The 17,650-nt window shown below is 36.6% G+C and overlaps 1 long non-coding RNA gene across 6 annotated transcripts; it reads right to left on the reverse strand.

The window, feature by feature from the left end:
* Positions 1-568: 568 nt before the first annotated feature.
* LOC110737874 lies at positions 569-8,168 on the reverse strand. 6 transcript variants are annotated; one of them, XR_002514502.1, is made up of 9 exons: positions 8,047-8,168; positions 7,077-7,299; positions 6,112-6,270; positions 5,699-6,035; positions 5,476-5,610; positions 4,564-5,396; positions 2,996-3,476; positions 1,033-1,099; positions 569-950 (listed from the first exon to the last, which is right to left on the reverse strand). It is a non-coding gene; the product is annotated as an uncharacterized LOC110737874 (long non-coding RNA). The 6 variants fall into 6 exon arrangements; XR_002514503.1 differs by lacking the exon at positions 1,033-1,099; XR_002514504.1 differs by lacking the exons at positions 569-950; positions 1,033-1,099 and having other exon boundaries at positions 2,761-3,476; positions 4,564-5,208; positions 5,370-5,396.
* Between the last annotated feature and the right edge of the window lie 9,482 nt (positions 8,169-17,650).

Raw genomic sequence — 17,650 nt, forward strand, 5'->3', positions numbered from 1 at the left:
TTGGGTCGTAGGTAAGATAGACCTAGGCTCGGTTTGGGCTCGGTTTAGTATTTTGGCCATAACTTGTTCGTTTTAAGTCGGATTTGGGCTAATAATATATCATTGGAAAGCTATTTTCAAGCCCCATACAACTAAAAAGAAATTAGACTAGAATTATGGACCAAAATAATCAGGTTTGGACGATTTTATGGATTGGACACAACCTGAATGATTTTAAGGACACGAAATGAATGATTTTGGGTTTAAAGGCACGAAATAAATGATTTTGGATTTAAAACATTTTAGAAAAGGTTAGGGACATGGTCAAGGCTTAAGGGAACTTCACAAGACTCTTGAACTCTTTACTGAACTCGTTAATCAAAGACGTGAAAAGTACTCATCACTGGGTTTGGTTTTTAGGGAGACACAATCAGGTGTCTACAGAAAAGTAGATTTCGGGACAAATCTAACTAGATCCCACATGACTGTGTTTTTCCTAATGGATACTTCCTCTATTCTGCTATTATTGCAACAAGGGGTGTGGGCACATGTTTTAAGAAAGAAGTAAAGTGAAGAGAGAAAAAAAAGCTATGCAAGTTGCACATGTGATTAACAAATAATAAGCAAAATTAAAAAGAAGACCCATTTGAGGTCTGCCACTTTTTACCGTGGCTTAGGATTTGGAGGAAAGTTTTCAACTTTTCACCCCACCAAATTTTCACATCTGAAAATTTCAAACTCCCGCCAAATGTTTGAAATTTTCAACTTATTTTACAACTTTTAATTTAAAGCTACTATAAAAGGGACCAAAAAATTTACAGAGAACATTCTCTCGTAACTCCACTTCAATAAATTCTTATCCAATCTAAAATAGTCAAAAGTACATTTCTTCTTCTTCATTGTTCCACTTTGCAGCACACACGGGCACTTATAACCATCTACTTGCCTTCACTTCATTGCACACACTTCACCTACAATCCAGATAATACAACCACATCACACACTGCACCTAAGAAGATTATGGATGATTTTTATGATCTTAAGGAGTTGTACCAAATGGATCAGTTTGAAGCCTTTGAAGAATGGATGTTAGATTGTGAGGTAACATTTTCTTCAGAATCTGATAGTGTTGATATTGATATTAATATTGAAGCAGATAATGAAATAAACCCGTTTGTAGTAGTTATGGAACAAAATGAAGTAATAAGAGAAAAGAATGGAGTCAAAACCTTTGAATTGACTAATAGAGATAGACAACACATAGCTCAAAAATTGATTTAAGTAAAAAAGGTAAGAGAGTTTAGGATGGGAGGAAAACTGTCTAAGATGGAGTCATTAAAAAAATAGCAACAGAATATAAGGTACACAGAACAACAATCCACAGAATTTGGTGTAGGGCGAAAAACCATTTAAGTAAACAACAAGTAATCAATGTGAGCAGTAAAAAGACACAAAGAGGTAGGAAAAGGCTTGGTTTTGATACTGAAGTTTTAGGTGTTGTCCCTATCGAAAAAAGAACAACTATAAGGTCGTTAACGGAGGCATTAGGGCTGGTTTACTTAGAGCACATTCTAACAACATTAAACCATTATTGAAACCTCACCACAAGATTACAAGAGTTCAATACATCATGCTAGGTGTCATACCAGGTCGTGTGAATGAACTACCAAAGTTTAGTGCAATGTACAACATGGTTCACATAGATGAAAAATGGTTTTTTACGAGTGCCAAGACTCAAAGGTTTTACCTTTTTCCTTGGGAGGACGATCCTTACAGGGCAACACAAAGCAAAAATTTTATAGAAAAAAGTGATGTTTGGATCTGGTGTAGCTAGACCACACATTACTCAACAAGGGGAGGAAATTTGGGATGCTAATATAGGGACTTTTCCTTTTGTAGAAGGCGTGGCAGCACAGAGAAGTTCAACAAACAGAGCAAAGGGAACAATTGAAATGAAGACAATATAATCTGTCACTAAAGATGTCATCAGATCAATGTTTATCAATGAAATGCTTCCTGCTATCAGAAAAAAATGGCCAATAGGAGCATGCAAAGACATTTGGATACAACAAGATAATGCACGTCCTCATATCAGTCCAACTGACAAAGAGTTCATGGAAGCTGCTACAAAAGATGGTTTCAACATTAGACTTATTAACCAGCCAGCTCAAAGCCCTGACCTAAATATTTTAGATTTGGGATTTTAGAGCTATTCAATCCATATAGTACAAGGAACTTCCGAAAAGTATTGATGATTTGATTAAAGCAGTTACAAATGCATACAATAAGTTTAACGCTAGATCACTCAACTACACATGGCTGCACATGCAATACTGTATGCTTGAAGTTCTAAAAGTGAATGGCGGAAATAAGTACAAAAACCCACATAAAGGAAAGAAGAGGCTTGAAAGGTTGGGATTGTTGCCAGTCCAATTGGAAGTGCCATGTGATCTTTTGGGACAAGCATCTACGTTCCTTAATGAGGGACATATTGAGGTTAATGTTGCTGCTCAGCAAGGCAACATTGAAGACAATATGCCCTGATCAGCACTTTGGGGTGAAAATCAATGTTTTGGGAGTTAGAAGGAAAAAATATTTGGAAAACATGTTTATTTTTTGGAAGCACATATTGAAAAATCAGTTGAGTTTGTAAAACCAATATGCTTTGGTAATTAGTTAGCTTTTCAATGTACTATCCTGTTTTAGTAAAGGTGTTATGCAAACTCTTTTTATGAAGGCATAACAGGAACCTACTTTTGTAAACATCATAATAGAAAATACTTCGTATGAATGTATCATATGTGTATTTATAAGTTCAAAAGGTTATAAAATGAGCATGCCAAGTTCCTTGTATGATCAAACTAACCACAATAGCAACACAATACCCCAATGACACCACAATAGTAGGGACATTTGGTATTCCAAAGAAACAACAAGGTCATATACATATAGCAACACCGCAATACCACACTTAATCATTACATAAATATATGAAGTACAAAGAATAGAACAATACCATGGACAAACTCAGAGAATGATTGAGGGGGTAAACTACCATCTGAATCAAATTTACTAGGAGTTAAAGGGAGAATTGCAGCTTGCGGCAAAGTAATAGTATTGTTATAGAATGATTCCAAGACACAAGTGCCAGGACATGTACGCAGGATTCTGTTACCAGTATTCTGTATCCCCTCCGGTGTTTCTTGACCAACAGCATTGGAGACTTGAGGAGGAGGTGTTCTAGGTTCAGTCTTTTCAATTAACTCACCTTCATCGCTTGAAGATTGGAAGTAAACTTTAAACTTTTTTTTACGGCCTCCTATTCTTCATCAGACTCACAATGTGTTTCCCAATATGGTTGCATACTACTTTCCACACAATCATCATCTTTGTCTGATGAACTAGTATCAGTATGATACCTTGGACGTTTTCCCTTCCGCATTCTTCTAACATACCCCGAATCGGTCTCATCTAATAATCCATCGTTCCACCTCATCCTAAAAAAAATAAAAAAAACGATTTATATATATATATATATATATATATATATATATATATATATATATATATATATATATATATATATATATATATATATATATATACTTCATATAGAGCATCATGAATAGGATGTAAGGTATACTCCATCATCATTATGCTTAAAAACTAGTCCAATAGAGGAAAAGTATAGGCCATCATCATCAAAGTATTTGATTTCATTTAACAACAAAAAGCTCTTTTTACAGTAGAAAGAGAAAAAGATACTCCATCACCATCAAGCCTTTTAATTTATTTTCTGTAAAAAAATTAAATCAAGTCTTTTTCTTAGTTTATAACCGAAACTTAAACCTTCTTTGCTCCATTTACAAGTAAGAAAAAATTATACTCCATCATCACCAAGATTTTTAATTTCTTTTATTTAAAAAAAAAACTAACTCTTTTTTACTTAAAAAGAGATCAACACAAACAGTACTTAAGCCAAGATATTCAATGCAAAGTGGTCCATAACTTTATTATCAACAACCGTCACTATACAAACAATCAAATTAACATAATCTTGCCTCTAAAAACAAAATTTATTGAACATGCTCTAGATTAATAGGGCTATCAATTTGGGTAAATAAGTCGGGTTTGGGTCGGGTAAGTGTGGGCCGGGTCAACTCGGGTCGGGTCATTTCGGGTTAATGTCGTGACCAATACGGGTCGGGTTCAGGTTAGGTTATGCTTGAGTCGGGTAACGTCGGGTCATACATTTTATCGGGTTTGAGTCGGGTTTAGGTCAGGTTAATAACAGGTTGGGTTACATTCGGGTCGGGTGAATAATAGGTCGGGTTTAATTTGGGTTTTCACGGGTTTAATCTAAGATTATCTCAAAAATTTAAAAAAAAAAAAAAAAACCACATGTTAGATGATTTTCTACACAAGTTGAAAAACAAAAACTACCATTCAACCCATTATTAATAACAATTACTAGATTCTTTTTTTTTTACAGGAAAAAAAAATTCCAGATCGAAACGGATAAAATTATTTCGTGTGTCAATACAACTATTCAAATTAATATCAAGTAATTTTATTGAAAAGCACCTTGATTTGAAGCCTCGATTGAATTTTTGTTGAAGAACTCTAGATCTGGTTTTCCCCGTAAGTGTTGCTGAGCTTAACTACGAGATTGCTTTCCATACCGATACATGCAACAACAAAAAAAAAAAAAAAAAAAAGGAGATAGCAAAATAGAGAAAAAATAGAGGAATTTTCTGATAATTTCAGTGCAGAACAAGAACCCTAGATTTGGGTTTGTAAGGAAATTGGGGATGATTGCTGAGCACCAAATTTGGGGAAGAACATGGGTAAATGTCATAAAGGATGAAGATTCTAGAGAAGTGTGGTAACTGTGGTAAATAAATCTAGTGGGAAAGGTTAGTCTGATGTAAGTGTTATTAAGAAATAATGGGGGTTATAATGAAGGGTATTTAGATGACATGAGTAAGGGTAAAATTGGAATTTTATAATTAAAAACTTTCCAAAAATAGAGTTGTTGCAATATTTGTGAAACTTCCTAGTATGGTAATTGTTGCAATATTAACAGAACAGAGGAAGTAAATCACAAAGGATGGTCAAAGAAGATTAAGTGAATAGTGTAAAAGTCCTTATGGTACATAAAAGAAAACAGAGGAAGCAATAAAAATGGAATCATGGTGCTCGGCGACTCCCGGAAGGTTGCTGCACATCCTGCAAAACCCAAATCAAAGATTAATACACATTCATGTAATAACTTTGATAAAATAAGAAAGAGAGATAGAAATTTTTTTTGCGACCATCCAAGGATCACAACATGACAAAGCCACGAGGGCCCTCCAGTAAGCAGCTCGGAAAGCTTGAAGGGTCCTCACCATGACGTTCACGGTCTCCCGCGGAACCTGTTCCAAAAAAGGAAAGTTATAAAAAAAACGTATATGATAGATAAAAATTTATGTACATTTGCGAAACAAAACACACCGACTCAACCGTCTTTGGGCCGTACAGTATGTCCTTATCCTCTGCTGCCGAAAGAGTCTCATGAATCACCGATCCAAAAGCATCGGCGTACGAGATCTCTGCCACATGAGGAACCCAACCGCCCAGCTCGACCCTCTACAAAAAAATACAAAAAAATAAAACAAAGGGTCAATATCCGGACGCCGAAAAAAATATAATAAAACCAAGAGAACGAAAGACTAACCGGAACGAAAGCTGGAAAAAGGAGTCAGTTTGGATGTAACAAAGACCTGATCAGAAGCCCTAGGCAGCACCAACTGTTCTACAGGATAACCAAGGACCGCCTAAGCTCAGTCCTCGGTAGACAGTAAGTTCAGACGCAGCATCCGGATCAGAGGACCCATAGGAATCAAAGGCTCCTCGGACGAAAATTGCCAGACAACGCACTCGCCTAAAAACCACGTGTATGTCCAGTGAAACAAGGAAAGTTCCTGATAAAGCGCCCAGAAACGGCAACGAACGCTGCCTGCCCGGACAGCCTCTGAGACCCCCACGACCAAGCCCCAAGGGCGAAGGTCGACCTACAAATACAACATCATGTTAAAAAATGATGATGACTAAAACGAAATAATATGGACATATGTTATAAAACCATACTCATCGACGCACGAGTCACCGAAAGAATCCTCTGGAAAAAGTCACCGTCTATAGTAGCTCGTCTCTTCCCTATTCGGACCAGACGATGGCCCATAGGGAAGCGAGACGGCGGCCCGAGTGTCTTGGGAGCTAGAAAAGGCAGGTATGAATACCCCAGGCCTAAAAAATGAATGAACGTGATTAGCTTAAGAATCACTAGAAAGATAAAAACGAAAAATAATCATATATGTCGACACATACCTCAAGAATAGGCCATGCCATGAAATGGAGATCCAGGCACCTCAGTAGCTGCCGCGGAATCCATCACTCGGGTCGCTTTACCCATAGCAGTAAGCATACGGGCATACGACACCTCTACTAGTTCAGGTTACCCACCTGCCCCAACTCACTAAGCCAAATGAGTAACCCGACGGCAAAACGCTCCCCCCAATCAATCAGAACAGTGATAGAAAGAACGTGAGCAATGTATATCTGAGCCAGCTACTCAGGAGTACATTGTCGGTCAACCTCATCGGCCGACAACTCATCGACAAGAACCGAGTACAGACAAGAATGCGCATACACATGGAGAGTCGCCGCAAGATGATCCCCCACGAGGTCACGCAGTCTCTCGTCTGACCCCTTTACGTTCCCCAAAACCACGGGCTTGCGTCCAAAAGGAAAACCCATGATCATGGAGAAATCGTAAGGGGTAACCGTCATTTCGCCCTACGGGAAGTGAAAAGTGTTAGTGGAATCCCACCAAAACTCTAACAAACCGCGAAGGAAAGCCAATGGCATAGGCTGACTCAATAAATCCCGAAGGGCTGCCACCTGGGGACCGACCCTCGAAAGCTCGATCACCTCCTTTGCCACCTCGGGCAGAGCATGAAACTGACCTCTTAAGTCAATCGAACCATACAAGCGCATGCTAGGCTCACTTTAAAAAAAAAAGGAACAAAGAAACAAAGCGCAAAGACACTCACTATGCTACGCCAACCCGGAATAGAAACATGATGATCCAGGATCCATTTAAGTACCTACAGATACCAGTTAGGAGGAGCCTCCCAAACTAACTCCTCGTGAGGACGGTGCTGACCTCGGCCTTGCTCACGAACACGTGCCACCCTCTTTCGAGAGCAAACCGCCTCGTTAGGAACTGGTCCTCCTAAGACCTCCTGAGCGTCCAAAAATGGGGGAGAGTCCATGCTACAAACAATCAATCGACGGGATTTAAAAATTACACGATTGAATACATTTTCTAAGTCCTAAACATAAGGAAAAATTCTAGACCCATTTCAGCAGCATAATGGCTGCAAAAAGGGAAAAACACTAAGTCGAAAGCCACCCAATACTTGGGGGCTACGACACCTGCAATTGAACTCAGTAAATGGGGGCTCAAACGCCCATAAAGCCAACCTATACCAGTTCAACTAACCATTCTAAAGATTATTTCTAAGAATCTTGGAAATTAATAGTTCGTGGATGAATATTAATCACCAAAATATAGTTATCATCTACCAAACAAATATTTAGAAGCTTGAAAATGGTACAAAAAAAAAATAGGAAAAACATACATTTCGCGCCATTTCTCAAACTCCAAATTTTCAAAACATGATTCATGAGCATAATTGTAAGCATAACAGTATAATTCATCTCATAATCAACAAGTATAACCAAATGAGCAAGCAAGAACAGCAAACTCGAACTAAAAAATTGAAGAAAAGTACGAAAACGAACATAAACAAAAACATGCTTATACAAGGTTCAATACATAACCATTTTTCATGAAATTAGTTGAAAAACACTCCTTAAACGTAGTATAACAACATCAAACAAACAATTTCAAGAATTATGGGCTGAATCGATAACCCCCAAATTCGAAATTAAGGGTTCTTCGGTTCGATTTTCCCCAATTTCGGCCAAAAATGAGCGAAAACAACAAAAAAGACTTACATTCGATTTTAGCAAACACAAATGGGGTACCAAATCTCCTTTCTTAAGCTTCAAGAAGAGATGAAAATTGAGCTTTGTAGAGAGAGAAAGGAGCGAAAATGGCAAAGAGAGGAAAAAGAGAGAGTGAACTGAAAATCATGCTCTTCGTTCTTCTTTTTTATTGATTTAATTATCGCTCGCAACCCTGAAAGTTGCGCGTGACATCCCAACGCAACTCTGAACATTGCGTGCGCCTAGCCAGCGCGACCTCCAGAGTTGCGTGCAGATACTGGTCACTTAAAAAACCGGTATTCGAATTTTGATCCGTTTTGAATTTTTTCTAACGGTTTTGTGCGTTGTTAGACGTAATAACGCGCAAATTATCAAAATCCCTTTAAATTTCTTTGCATTTTGTAGTTTATTTTCTTTTTTGATAGTTTTTTTGCATCATCTTGTATGCGCACCGTGCTTTGTGCCTGCCCCAAGCATATGTTTTGAATTTTTTCTCGGAAAAGCGTCTAAAAAATATCACGTAGTGGTTCTTTACGTAAAAGCTCCCATAGACAGTTTGGCATTTTCCTGTACTACCCTTAAAGAAATGTCACGCTTTTCGCATTTTTGTCGTTACTTAACAAAAATACTGCGTACATACAGCATAAAATGTATAACGTACGTACAACGTAAAATTATATGGTGTATGTGCTGCGTAAAATTGCACTAGCAACGTGATTGTATCCTATCAAAAACGGTAAAACCCCTCTTTCTTTTAAGGTGTAAGCTTAACAAGTCGACAAGCCGCGCTGACCATCGGGGCCAGACGACCCTCGTTAGAAGAAAATACAGTTAGCTTGAAAGTTGTCTTGCTTTACCGAACAGTTAGGGTGTCCGACCACACCCTGTATAAAGAGCGGCCCCAACTAAAGCTGCACCTATTTAAACACGTGCCCCCAGTCCTGAGATGCGTGTTTTCATCTTGCGGACAAAACTACTGAGATCGTTGCCGATTTTCTTCTATCTCACTAGATTTGGATATGTGCCTCCAGTCTTGAGACATGTATTTCCATCTTGTGGACATCGGATATTTGTTTTGGCAGTGTATGTCAATCTGTTATTCAAGTGTTAGGCTACGAATGCCGAAACACCCCCATTTATCATCTTTTACTTTGTTAAAGTCATGGAATAAAGTTTCAATGACAGATCGAGGGTGTTTTGGGGTTTTTTGGATGTCCCGCAGGAAAGTTACAACACCAAGACTGACCTTCGGCTGCCTGTACTTGCAAAACAACGGAGACTCCCAGGGGTGGGAATTCCGCCTCCGACGATCAAGTTAGAACATGTACGGATGTAATAAGTGCGAAATGTAAATGGGATCAGGCTCCTCTTAAGAGTGGAGTGATCATCCAGCAGTCTGAGATAGCCTCAATATTTGAGCTTTTAGCTCTCTGATTTGTGAGGATTGAATGTGTATTCCATTGAGTCCCCCCAACTAATGCAAATGATCAGTATTTATAGTCTTTGGGACAGGTACCTCTTAGTTTATTTAACCTAATTTGATAGGCTTCCACAGATTTATGGTTTCTAGGGTTATGGGCTTAAAGCCCGTTTTCCCCTTTGAATGACACGTGTCATGCTCTAATTGGCTCAATGAGCGCTGAGCTTAGGGACCCGTGTTGCATTAACATAGGTCCATTTGTCAGGGGTATTTTTACCCTAAACAGAGGGACTTTAGAGCGCAGATGACATATTAAGAGGGTATCATCCCCTTTAAATCTTCTAAAACCTAGTATCTTCTCATGACATGACATCACCTAGGACAGCCTTTACTTGTAAAAGAGTTCTACACTAGCAAAGGGTCAATCTGGATTCTTTAGCGCACTAGATCTAGAAAATACCTTTTCTGGTCTTAGCAGCTACTTGTCTTAAACACTTAGCGAATCGAGAATAGTTTTGACATTCTCAACACTACTAAAAGATTCCTTATATTTAAGGAACTTCGCAGAATGAGTCTCGGATTTATTTCCTTGACTACTTTGATCATCGTCTATTCTAGACTCAATAAAAGTGGGGGATAACTGTAGACATCTACTTTCGTCCCCTGTCCCGACCGAAAGTGCTATGACAATAAATAATTCCATCTTTGTGCTGGATTGAAGTAAGGAATGCTTATGGACTACTGATTAAGGCCTAAACACATAAAACTAACTAGATTGACCCAAACGAAATGAACTAAAGCTCATTAACACTAAAGCCTGATCAGAAATTAGGCCTAATCCCAAGATTAAACATAATTTTGGACGGATTTGGAGCGCCTAGGTTAAAATCTAGGGTTGCGGCAGGAAAATTCGCGCGCAACCCATGAAGTTGCGCTGGCCAGGCAGAGATGCGCTCGCGGAAGATTTAGATTTTCAAAAATTTACTAAATTGAATCTTACCGTAAAACCACGCGCAAGACCAAAGGTCGCGCTGCCATAATCTGCGCAACCGAATCACTTGCGCACAGCAGCCGCGCACAACTTTCAGAGTTGCACGCGCCACCTGCTGCGGCAGAATCTTCAAAACCCTAATCTCACCCATTCCCTATAAATAGAGGTTCAATACGAGCATTAAACACACAGAAAAATAGCCTAAAAGTCAACGGTAACATCTTTGTGGACTTACGCAGTAATCAACCCTCTTGTCCTAAACACTTACGCTTTAATTGTTTCGTTCTTACGGTGGAGGTTCCCCAACAAAAAGGTGTTCATAAGCATTCTAAAAAAAGATCTAGCAAGGAAAAGTGTAATTCCCAAACACTTAGATAAATCACATTAGTTTTCTCGTCCTAAATAACTTTAATCAATGAATTAGTGTTGTTTGATCACTTTAAATAAACTATAATTAATTAATTCCACATAGTAACTTGCGTTAATTGAAGACTAGAATTGGAATAATTAATTGTTGTTTTATCACCTAAGTCAAGGTGAATCTTGTTTATTATTGTTCTTTAATGAATTTGGAATAAATAAGACTAACGACATTCGTTGCAAAGTAATCTTTACGTGATTGACGCGTGCAAATAAAAATCAACTAACTTAGTTTTAGGTACCACGTTGCATATATTATTTGGTGATGAAACTTTGAAAAAGGAAGAGCTAGTAGAGGCCGCACTTAGGCTAGGATAGCAATTCCCCCCTAAAGGGAACGTTATTTTAGTACTCTCGCTCCCGAACTCATTTCTGGTACAAGTAGACCAATTTGGGCACGGGTAAACTTATGATTCGTGCTAAATATCTCTTGAACTCTACTTGGGAGAAAGGCATGAACGAGGTTTATGAATTTTCCTAAAACTCATTGGCGACTCCTTAGTTTCTTACAAAAAACCATAATGATAGAATCAATTCTAATTCAAGGGCCCCCAAACAATCAGGAATTTAAATCCTAACACACCTTCAAAAGTGTAAAGTCCTAGGCTTTTAAAAGGCCATGGGCATAGAGGAAGTGGGATCCCCAACGACGGGCTACCCTCCTCATAGTAAGCAATATTAACTGTTTTCACAATAAATGAGCATTTGGGAGTCCCCGGATATTCTTCACCTAGTTTTAGGGATGTTGGTTTTATTTCTATTTTTTAGTACTCATAACAATGGTTACTATTTTATAAGTATTGATAAGGAAAGAGTTTGAGTTTCCACTGCGAAATTGTGGTTTTCAATTAGTAGTTTGAGTAGTCTTGCGTAATCACGCGGCGGTAATACGCCTAAGTCTATTTCTACGGTATAATTATACGTATTATACTAGTATTTCCGTAGATGGAGATTTGGGGGTGTTATACCAAGTATTATCAAAAATCAAGCTACTCCGGGATAGAAGTTAAGTAAACTAAAGTCACTAAAGCAAGAAATGAAACAAGCTAGAATCAATATAACTAAAGCACTAAGGGAAATGGTTTAGACATAGCATTCACTCAAGCATAAACAAGGCATGGAAATTGAATTTAAGCGTGAACTAAGCATCTCATGTTCAATGATTCAAAGCATAATCTAGCCACCTGCTGGGGCTAATTAATTTCTCAACTCAAGCACAACTTACACTGTCGTCATAAGCCAAACGAATCGAGGTACAAATCAAGAAAATCATTCAATGGCCATTCCTAGACTATGCTTTCGTCATACTCTTGTTCAATCCACCCAATTATAACCATTGATTGGCTACTCAAGAGAAGTAATTGGTACGATATGGAAAACAAAGAATTTTAATCACAAATAAATCAATTCCAAACCCTAAAACATGCTCAAGATCCAACTACACCACAACCATCCCCTTAGTTGGGGAACTACTCACTAACCATGCTAATAACAAGATTAATCAACAAATTAACAAGCATCAACATGATTAACAAGCAATACCAAAAGCAATAATAAAAAACAATAAACAAAAATAGAGACGAGAAGGTAAGAAATGCTCATTGATTTAATAACGAGATCTCCAAAACAATTGTCACAAGTTAAATCTTCAAGCTCCGAATCCCATCATTGAAGATCTCTCACTTTCTCTCTGCAAAGCTACACTAATCTAACCTCAATCTAGAGAGAGAAGCTCTCAACTAAGCCTAAGCTAAAAGTAGGTTCAAAGATCTAAAAAAAGTCCTTCGTACATCAAGCCTCGAAGGTATTTAGAAGCCGCGAAAAACAGGTCAAATAGGGGCTCGGGAGCACTCGCACACACGGGCCTGCGCGCCCGTGAAAACGTGGGTTACGTGCCTAGCTGGGGTTGCTGCGCTCCCGTACTGCTGGGCTGCGCGCCCGCGCACTGGCCGTGACGCCCCCTCGCACTGGCCGCGATGCCCCCTCACAAACCTTCGGCCCCGCTTCTTTACTTTTGCCTTCTGTACGCGCCCGCGCGCATTGTCTGCACGCATGCTCACCATGCTTTCTTCAAATCTTCTTTTGTGCTTCCTTGGATTCTGCTTTGCAACTCTTGACTTCAAAAACCTAATCACAAACACCAAGGGAAGCAATAAGGTAGGGGCAACGGTATGAACACGCAATAAAGGCAAGCATTCGAGCATATACGCGATTTCATCCAAAACACATCGAGACATGAATGCACGCATTATTTGAACAAAACAAATATAAAATGACCTAAGACAAGCTAAAACAAAGCAAAAACACTACCCTAAGAGTGACATAAATGTCACTCATCACGACCATTGAAGAGAAAATGCCAAACTCAAGACCGTACAAATTGAAGCCGGTTTCACAACCAGACTAAAAGTCTCACCACAATCAACACCAACTTCCTGACTCTTACCATTAGAAACTAATCGGGCTTTATGTCGCTCAATTTCACCATTAGATTCCTCCTTATGTGTAAAAACCCATAAACACCGAATGACATTTGCATTTGTAGGACGTGGAACTAAATCCCAAAGTATTGAAGAGTGTATTTATAAATTTTTTTTATTCCCCGTCCTGAGGTTATATTTGTGCTTATTTGAGCTCTACAGTGCTATTTTTATTACTTATATACGTTTTCTAGTGTTTTTGTAGAGTTAGTATTATTGTGTAGGAATATGCAGATTTATGATAATTCTCGAGCTTATTGAGCCACGACAAAGATATTAGAGTTCGATCGTATTTATGACCGTATATTTGAAGCCCAAGATCGAACTAATTAAATTTGGTTCGGTGATTAAGGGCTCGGTTCGTTTGGAGTACTAATTTTATTGCAAGTCCAATACTTGGATATCAAGAAGGAAATTGGGCCAAGTCGTACAAAATCACAAGTTACAAATCTAAGATGCAAAGAAGCATAATCCCAAAAGGGATGGGTGTGTGGAATAGTGGGCCCGATCGAGCGGCCCAACTCCCGATCGGGTGAGTATGCTGTAAGGTGTAGGCTAAGTTGGTTTGGCTGTTTTTGGGTTTAATGCTGAGGCCCACATGTTGGGACGTTTGACGAAACTTCTGGATACATTTAGTTACAATCCTAGTTTTAGTGGGAGTAGTTGTTGGACTTTATCTAAAAACTCATCTTTATTATAAAACTAGATTAGGTCACATGCCATGCACTGTAATTTTCAATAACTATTATTTAATTAACACTATATTAAATTATAAAAAATAAATTTGTCTTAATTATTATTTCGTAAAATGAATTTATTATGAAAGAGCCTATTATTAGCAAAATAGATTTTTTAAAATACAAACATATGTATATTTATATACAGTATATTTTACCAACAAATTTATACTATCATTTTCTTCTTGTTAACCAAATAAATATCTTAACAATTATTTATTTAACCAATAAATAGGTTTCTTTTTTACCCACTATTATTCATTCTCTCTTATGAGGATTTTTTATTCAATAATCAACTGACTTAAAATATTTTTTTTATGTATTTCCTGGCAAGCTTTATTTTCATACATAATTAGATACAATTAATGTTTAACATTAAATCCTTGTTATAATAATGATAGAGTAGTACATAATACTATGTATGTCACAAACATGTTAAGAATTTGATTTTTTTTTTTTACTTAAGTTTATGGTATCAATATATATTGTGAAAGGATACATTAAATATATTTTTTTTTCTTATATAATTTTTTTTGAAACATTTTTATTCTTTTATTTATGTATAAGATTTGTTTTCTAAATCGATTTTTTTTAAAAAAAAAATCTAAGGGACACACTAGAAAATGACACGTGTTATTTTTGGTGTGTCTTTTATTATATAGTTATTATTATTGATGAAGGGATGTAATACGTAGGTTGGGAAGGTAGGTTGTAGATTAGATTTGTTTTCTTTAGGAGCAACTTTATTTTATTAGTTTTGTTTTCTTTTACAGATTTTACGATTAGTTTCTAGTTTTTTTATTACGCAACTTTCTTTTCTTTCTTTCTTAGTTAAGCTTTAATTATTGCTTTACTCTAATTTGGTTAAATGTTAGTTTTATTACTATTGTTTTATTATGCTTAATTTAATCGCTTTATTTAGTTTAGATTTAAATACGTGCAAGTAGTTTAATTCTAGGGTTTTTGGGGATCCATGATTAATATGATGGGATAAATAATTATTGTTGGTTATTGATGTTGCATATTAATTTCTTGTTGAATTGTTTTAATTCCTTACTATTGGATTATAAATCGAGAAGATGTGCTTTGATTGTAAAAGTATAGCAATATTGATTTGATGAATCGTGCAGATGTTATTTCAATATTAAAGGTTATTTTCAATAGGAACTTAGTTCTAGTAAATTGCGAGAGCCCTGTTAGATCTATTGTTGATTAATAAATTGCGAGAGCCTGTTAATCATGTTAATTGTAATATCAATTGTTGAATTTTATATTTTAATTCTGGAATATTAATTATTGGTGAACCTATGACCCTAGGCTTTTTATAATTGATTTATTCCTTAGTTTAATTCATACAAACCCGACTGATTCCTTGATAATTTTGCTTATAATAGTATATTAGGAATAGAAGAACATTGTTTCCCTGTGAATTTAACCCTACTCCTTATCTATTTTAGTTAGTGGTTTTAGGAATATAATTACTTTTGATCAGGTGATACGACTTTATCCTATCAAGTATGTGTATCAATCATGGCATTGTACTCATCACACATTGCATTATACCAGTTAGGGTCATCAAGGGCTTTGACCAGCAAACGAGGAATAGGAGAAATTTTTGGTGTAGACGAAGTTACGAGTGCCAAGTTGGAATACTTCGAATTTGGCTTTAAAATGCCTAACATTGCACGAGTATGCATGGTACGATGTGGCTGGGCCGGTTGAGAAGAATGGGGTAAGGGCGGATTTTGATTAGAAGTAGGAGAATGAGGAATAGATTAGGTAGTGGGCTGAATAGAGGGAGGTGGGTGCTAGGCCTAAGCCGTAGCTAAAGAGGCGCGAGTGTGGATAGCCCGTAAGGAAGTAGTAGCTGATTGAACATGTAATACCTCGTATTTTTATACATATAATAATTTAAAGTATTATTTTATGATGTGTTTAAAAAATTTGAAATGAATTATTTATGGTATTTTAATAATTTAAAAAGGTTTATTTTAATTAAAAACCCATTTCTATTTATTTATTTGGTTTTGGAAATATTTTATTTCATTATTTAGAAACTTTGGGGCATATTTAATTTATAAAGGAATTTTTAAAGTCAATGGAATTTTAAAGATAGTCAAATACCAAGTTGAATGGGAATGAGAATCATTAAGGGTAAAAAGGGAAATCAAGTTAGGAGGGTTTTGAGAAAGAGTATAAATACCCACCTTATGATTAAGTAAGACTTTGAGGTAAACTCTCTATCTCTCTCCCCTCACTCACAACTCACGACACACTCACCATGAGTGGTCGGCTGCCACCACCACCATTGGCCGGCCGACCACCAGCACATGCCGGCAACAACAGCTGGTGGGAGGCGGCGGCAACCGTCCTCTCTCCCTCCTTGTGTGCGTGCGTGGGTTCAAGCAAAAAGAAAAAAGAAAAAAATTCTTGCTTCAATTTTTAATTAGCTTTGATTAATTATTGTTTTGGGTATTGAGTGATGATTTTATAATGTTTTTAATGATGTTTAATTCACATAATTTTCAGATTTGGTTTTTATATGAAAAAGCCCCAAATTAATAAACCATAGGTTTCTAAATTGATGTTTATTAATGGAAATTAATGGTGGATGATTAAAACTATTGAAATTAGTGTTTTTAAACTAATTACAACAAGTTTAAGAGTTTTTATAATGCTGGAATTTTTATGTAGAGGCTAGAATAAAGTTTTCTTGAAGGGATTTTTAATTACCCATTAATTGGGAATAAAAGTAGATGGTTTTAATTAATATTCAGCATATTTTAAAAGGTTTAAAAGTTAAAGAGTGTATATATTGCTGGAAATTTAATATGAATAGATATTAATGTCTCTTTGATATTGTGGGTTGTAGGAGACTTCCAAGTGAATGATTTTGTGTAGTCGTGGCGATTTTGAGATCATATTCGAGGTACGTACGCATACTCGATATTATTTAAGCGTGTAGAAGCATGCTAGGATTTATTTTTAATTATTCTAAATAAGTATCATGTTAGGAACTGTTTGGGATTTGTGACTTGGATTGAATTGATTGAGTTGGAATGAATTTTGGTGAAATATTGGTGAATTATGATAGGTTGAAATAATTATTTATTGGAATTGGTGATATTGGAATATTGTTACTGGACCATAATTTTATTGTTGGCATGGTTAAAGGCTCATTTGATTAAACTAAATGTTTAATTTGGATTGGTCGGAATATAAAAAGAGAATTTTATTATGGTTCATATAATTTTTATTGATGCTATAAGCATGGGAATTGAGCTAGTAAGTGTCTTAGTACACAAGAATAAAAGGAAATTCGGTGCCTAAGTGCACTTAAGGAGTTTTAAACACCAAGGGATAGGATTTGCGGTGCATTATGCGCTTAAGGTGTTAACGCTGAGGTAGTTTATACAGAATTCAACATTTAATCATTCATAATCACTAATTATTCAAGAATTTAAATTGGAATGTTTGATTACTTAAATGATTTATGTTGATTGATTGTGTTGTGGAGTGAGAGTCATCACTAAGTCTAAAATATGTAAATAACGTAAAGCGAAAG

Source organism: Chenopodium quinoa, unplaced genomic scaffold (assembly GCF_001683475.1).
Source record: "Chenopodium quinoa cultivar QQ74 unplaced genomic scaffold, ASM168347v1, whole genome shotgun sequence".
NCBI classification, from domain to species: domain Eukaryota; kingdom Viridiplantae; phylum Streptophyta; class Magnoliopsida; order Caryophyllales; family Amaranthaceae; genus Chenopodium; species Chenopodium quinoa.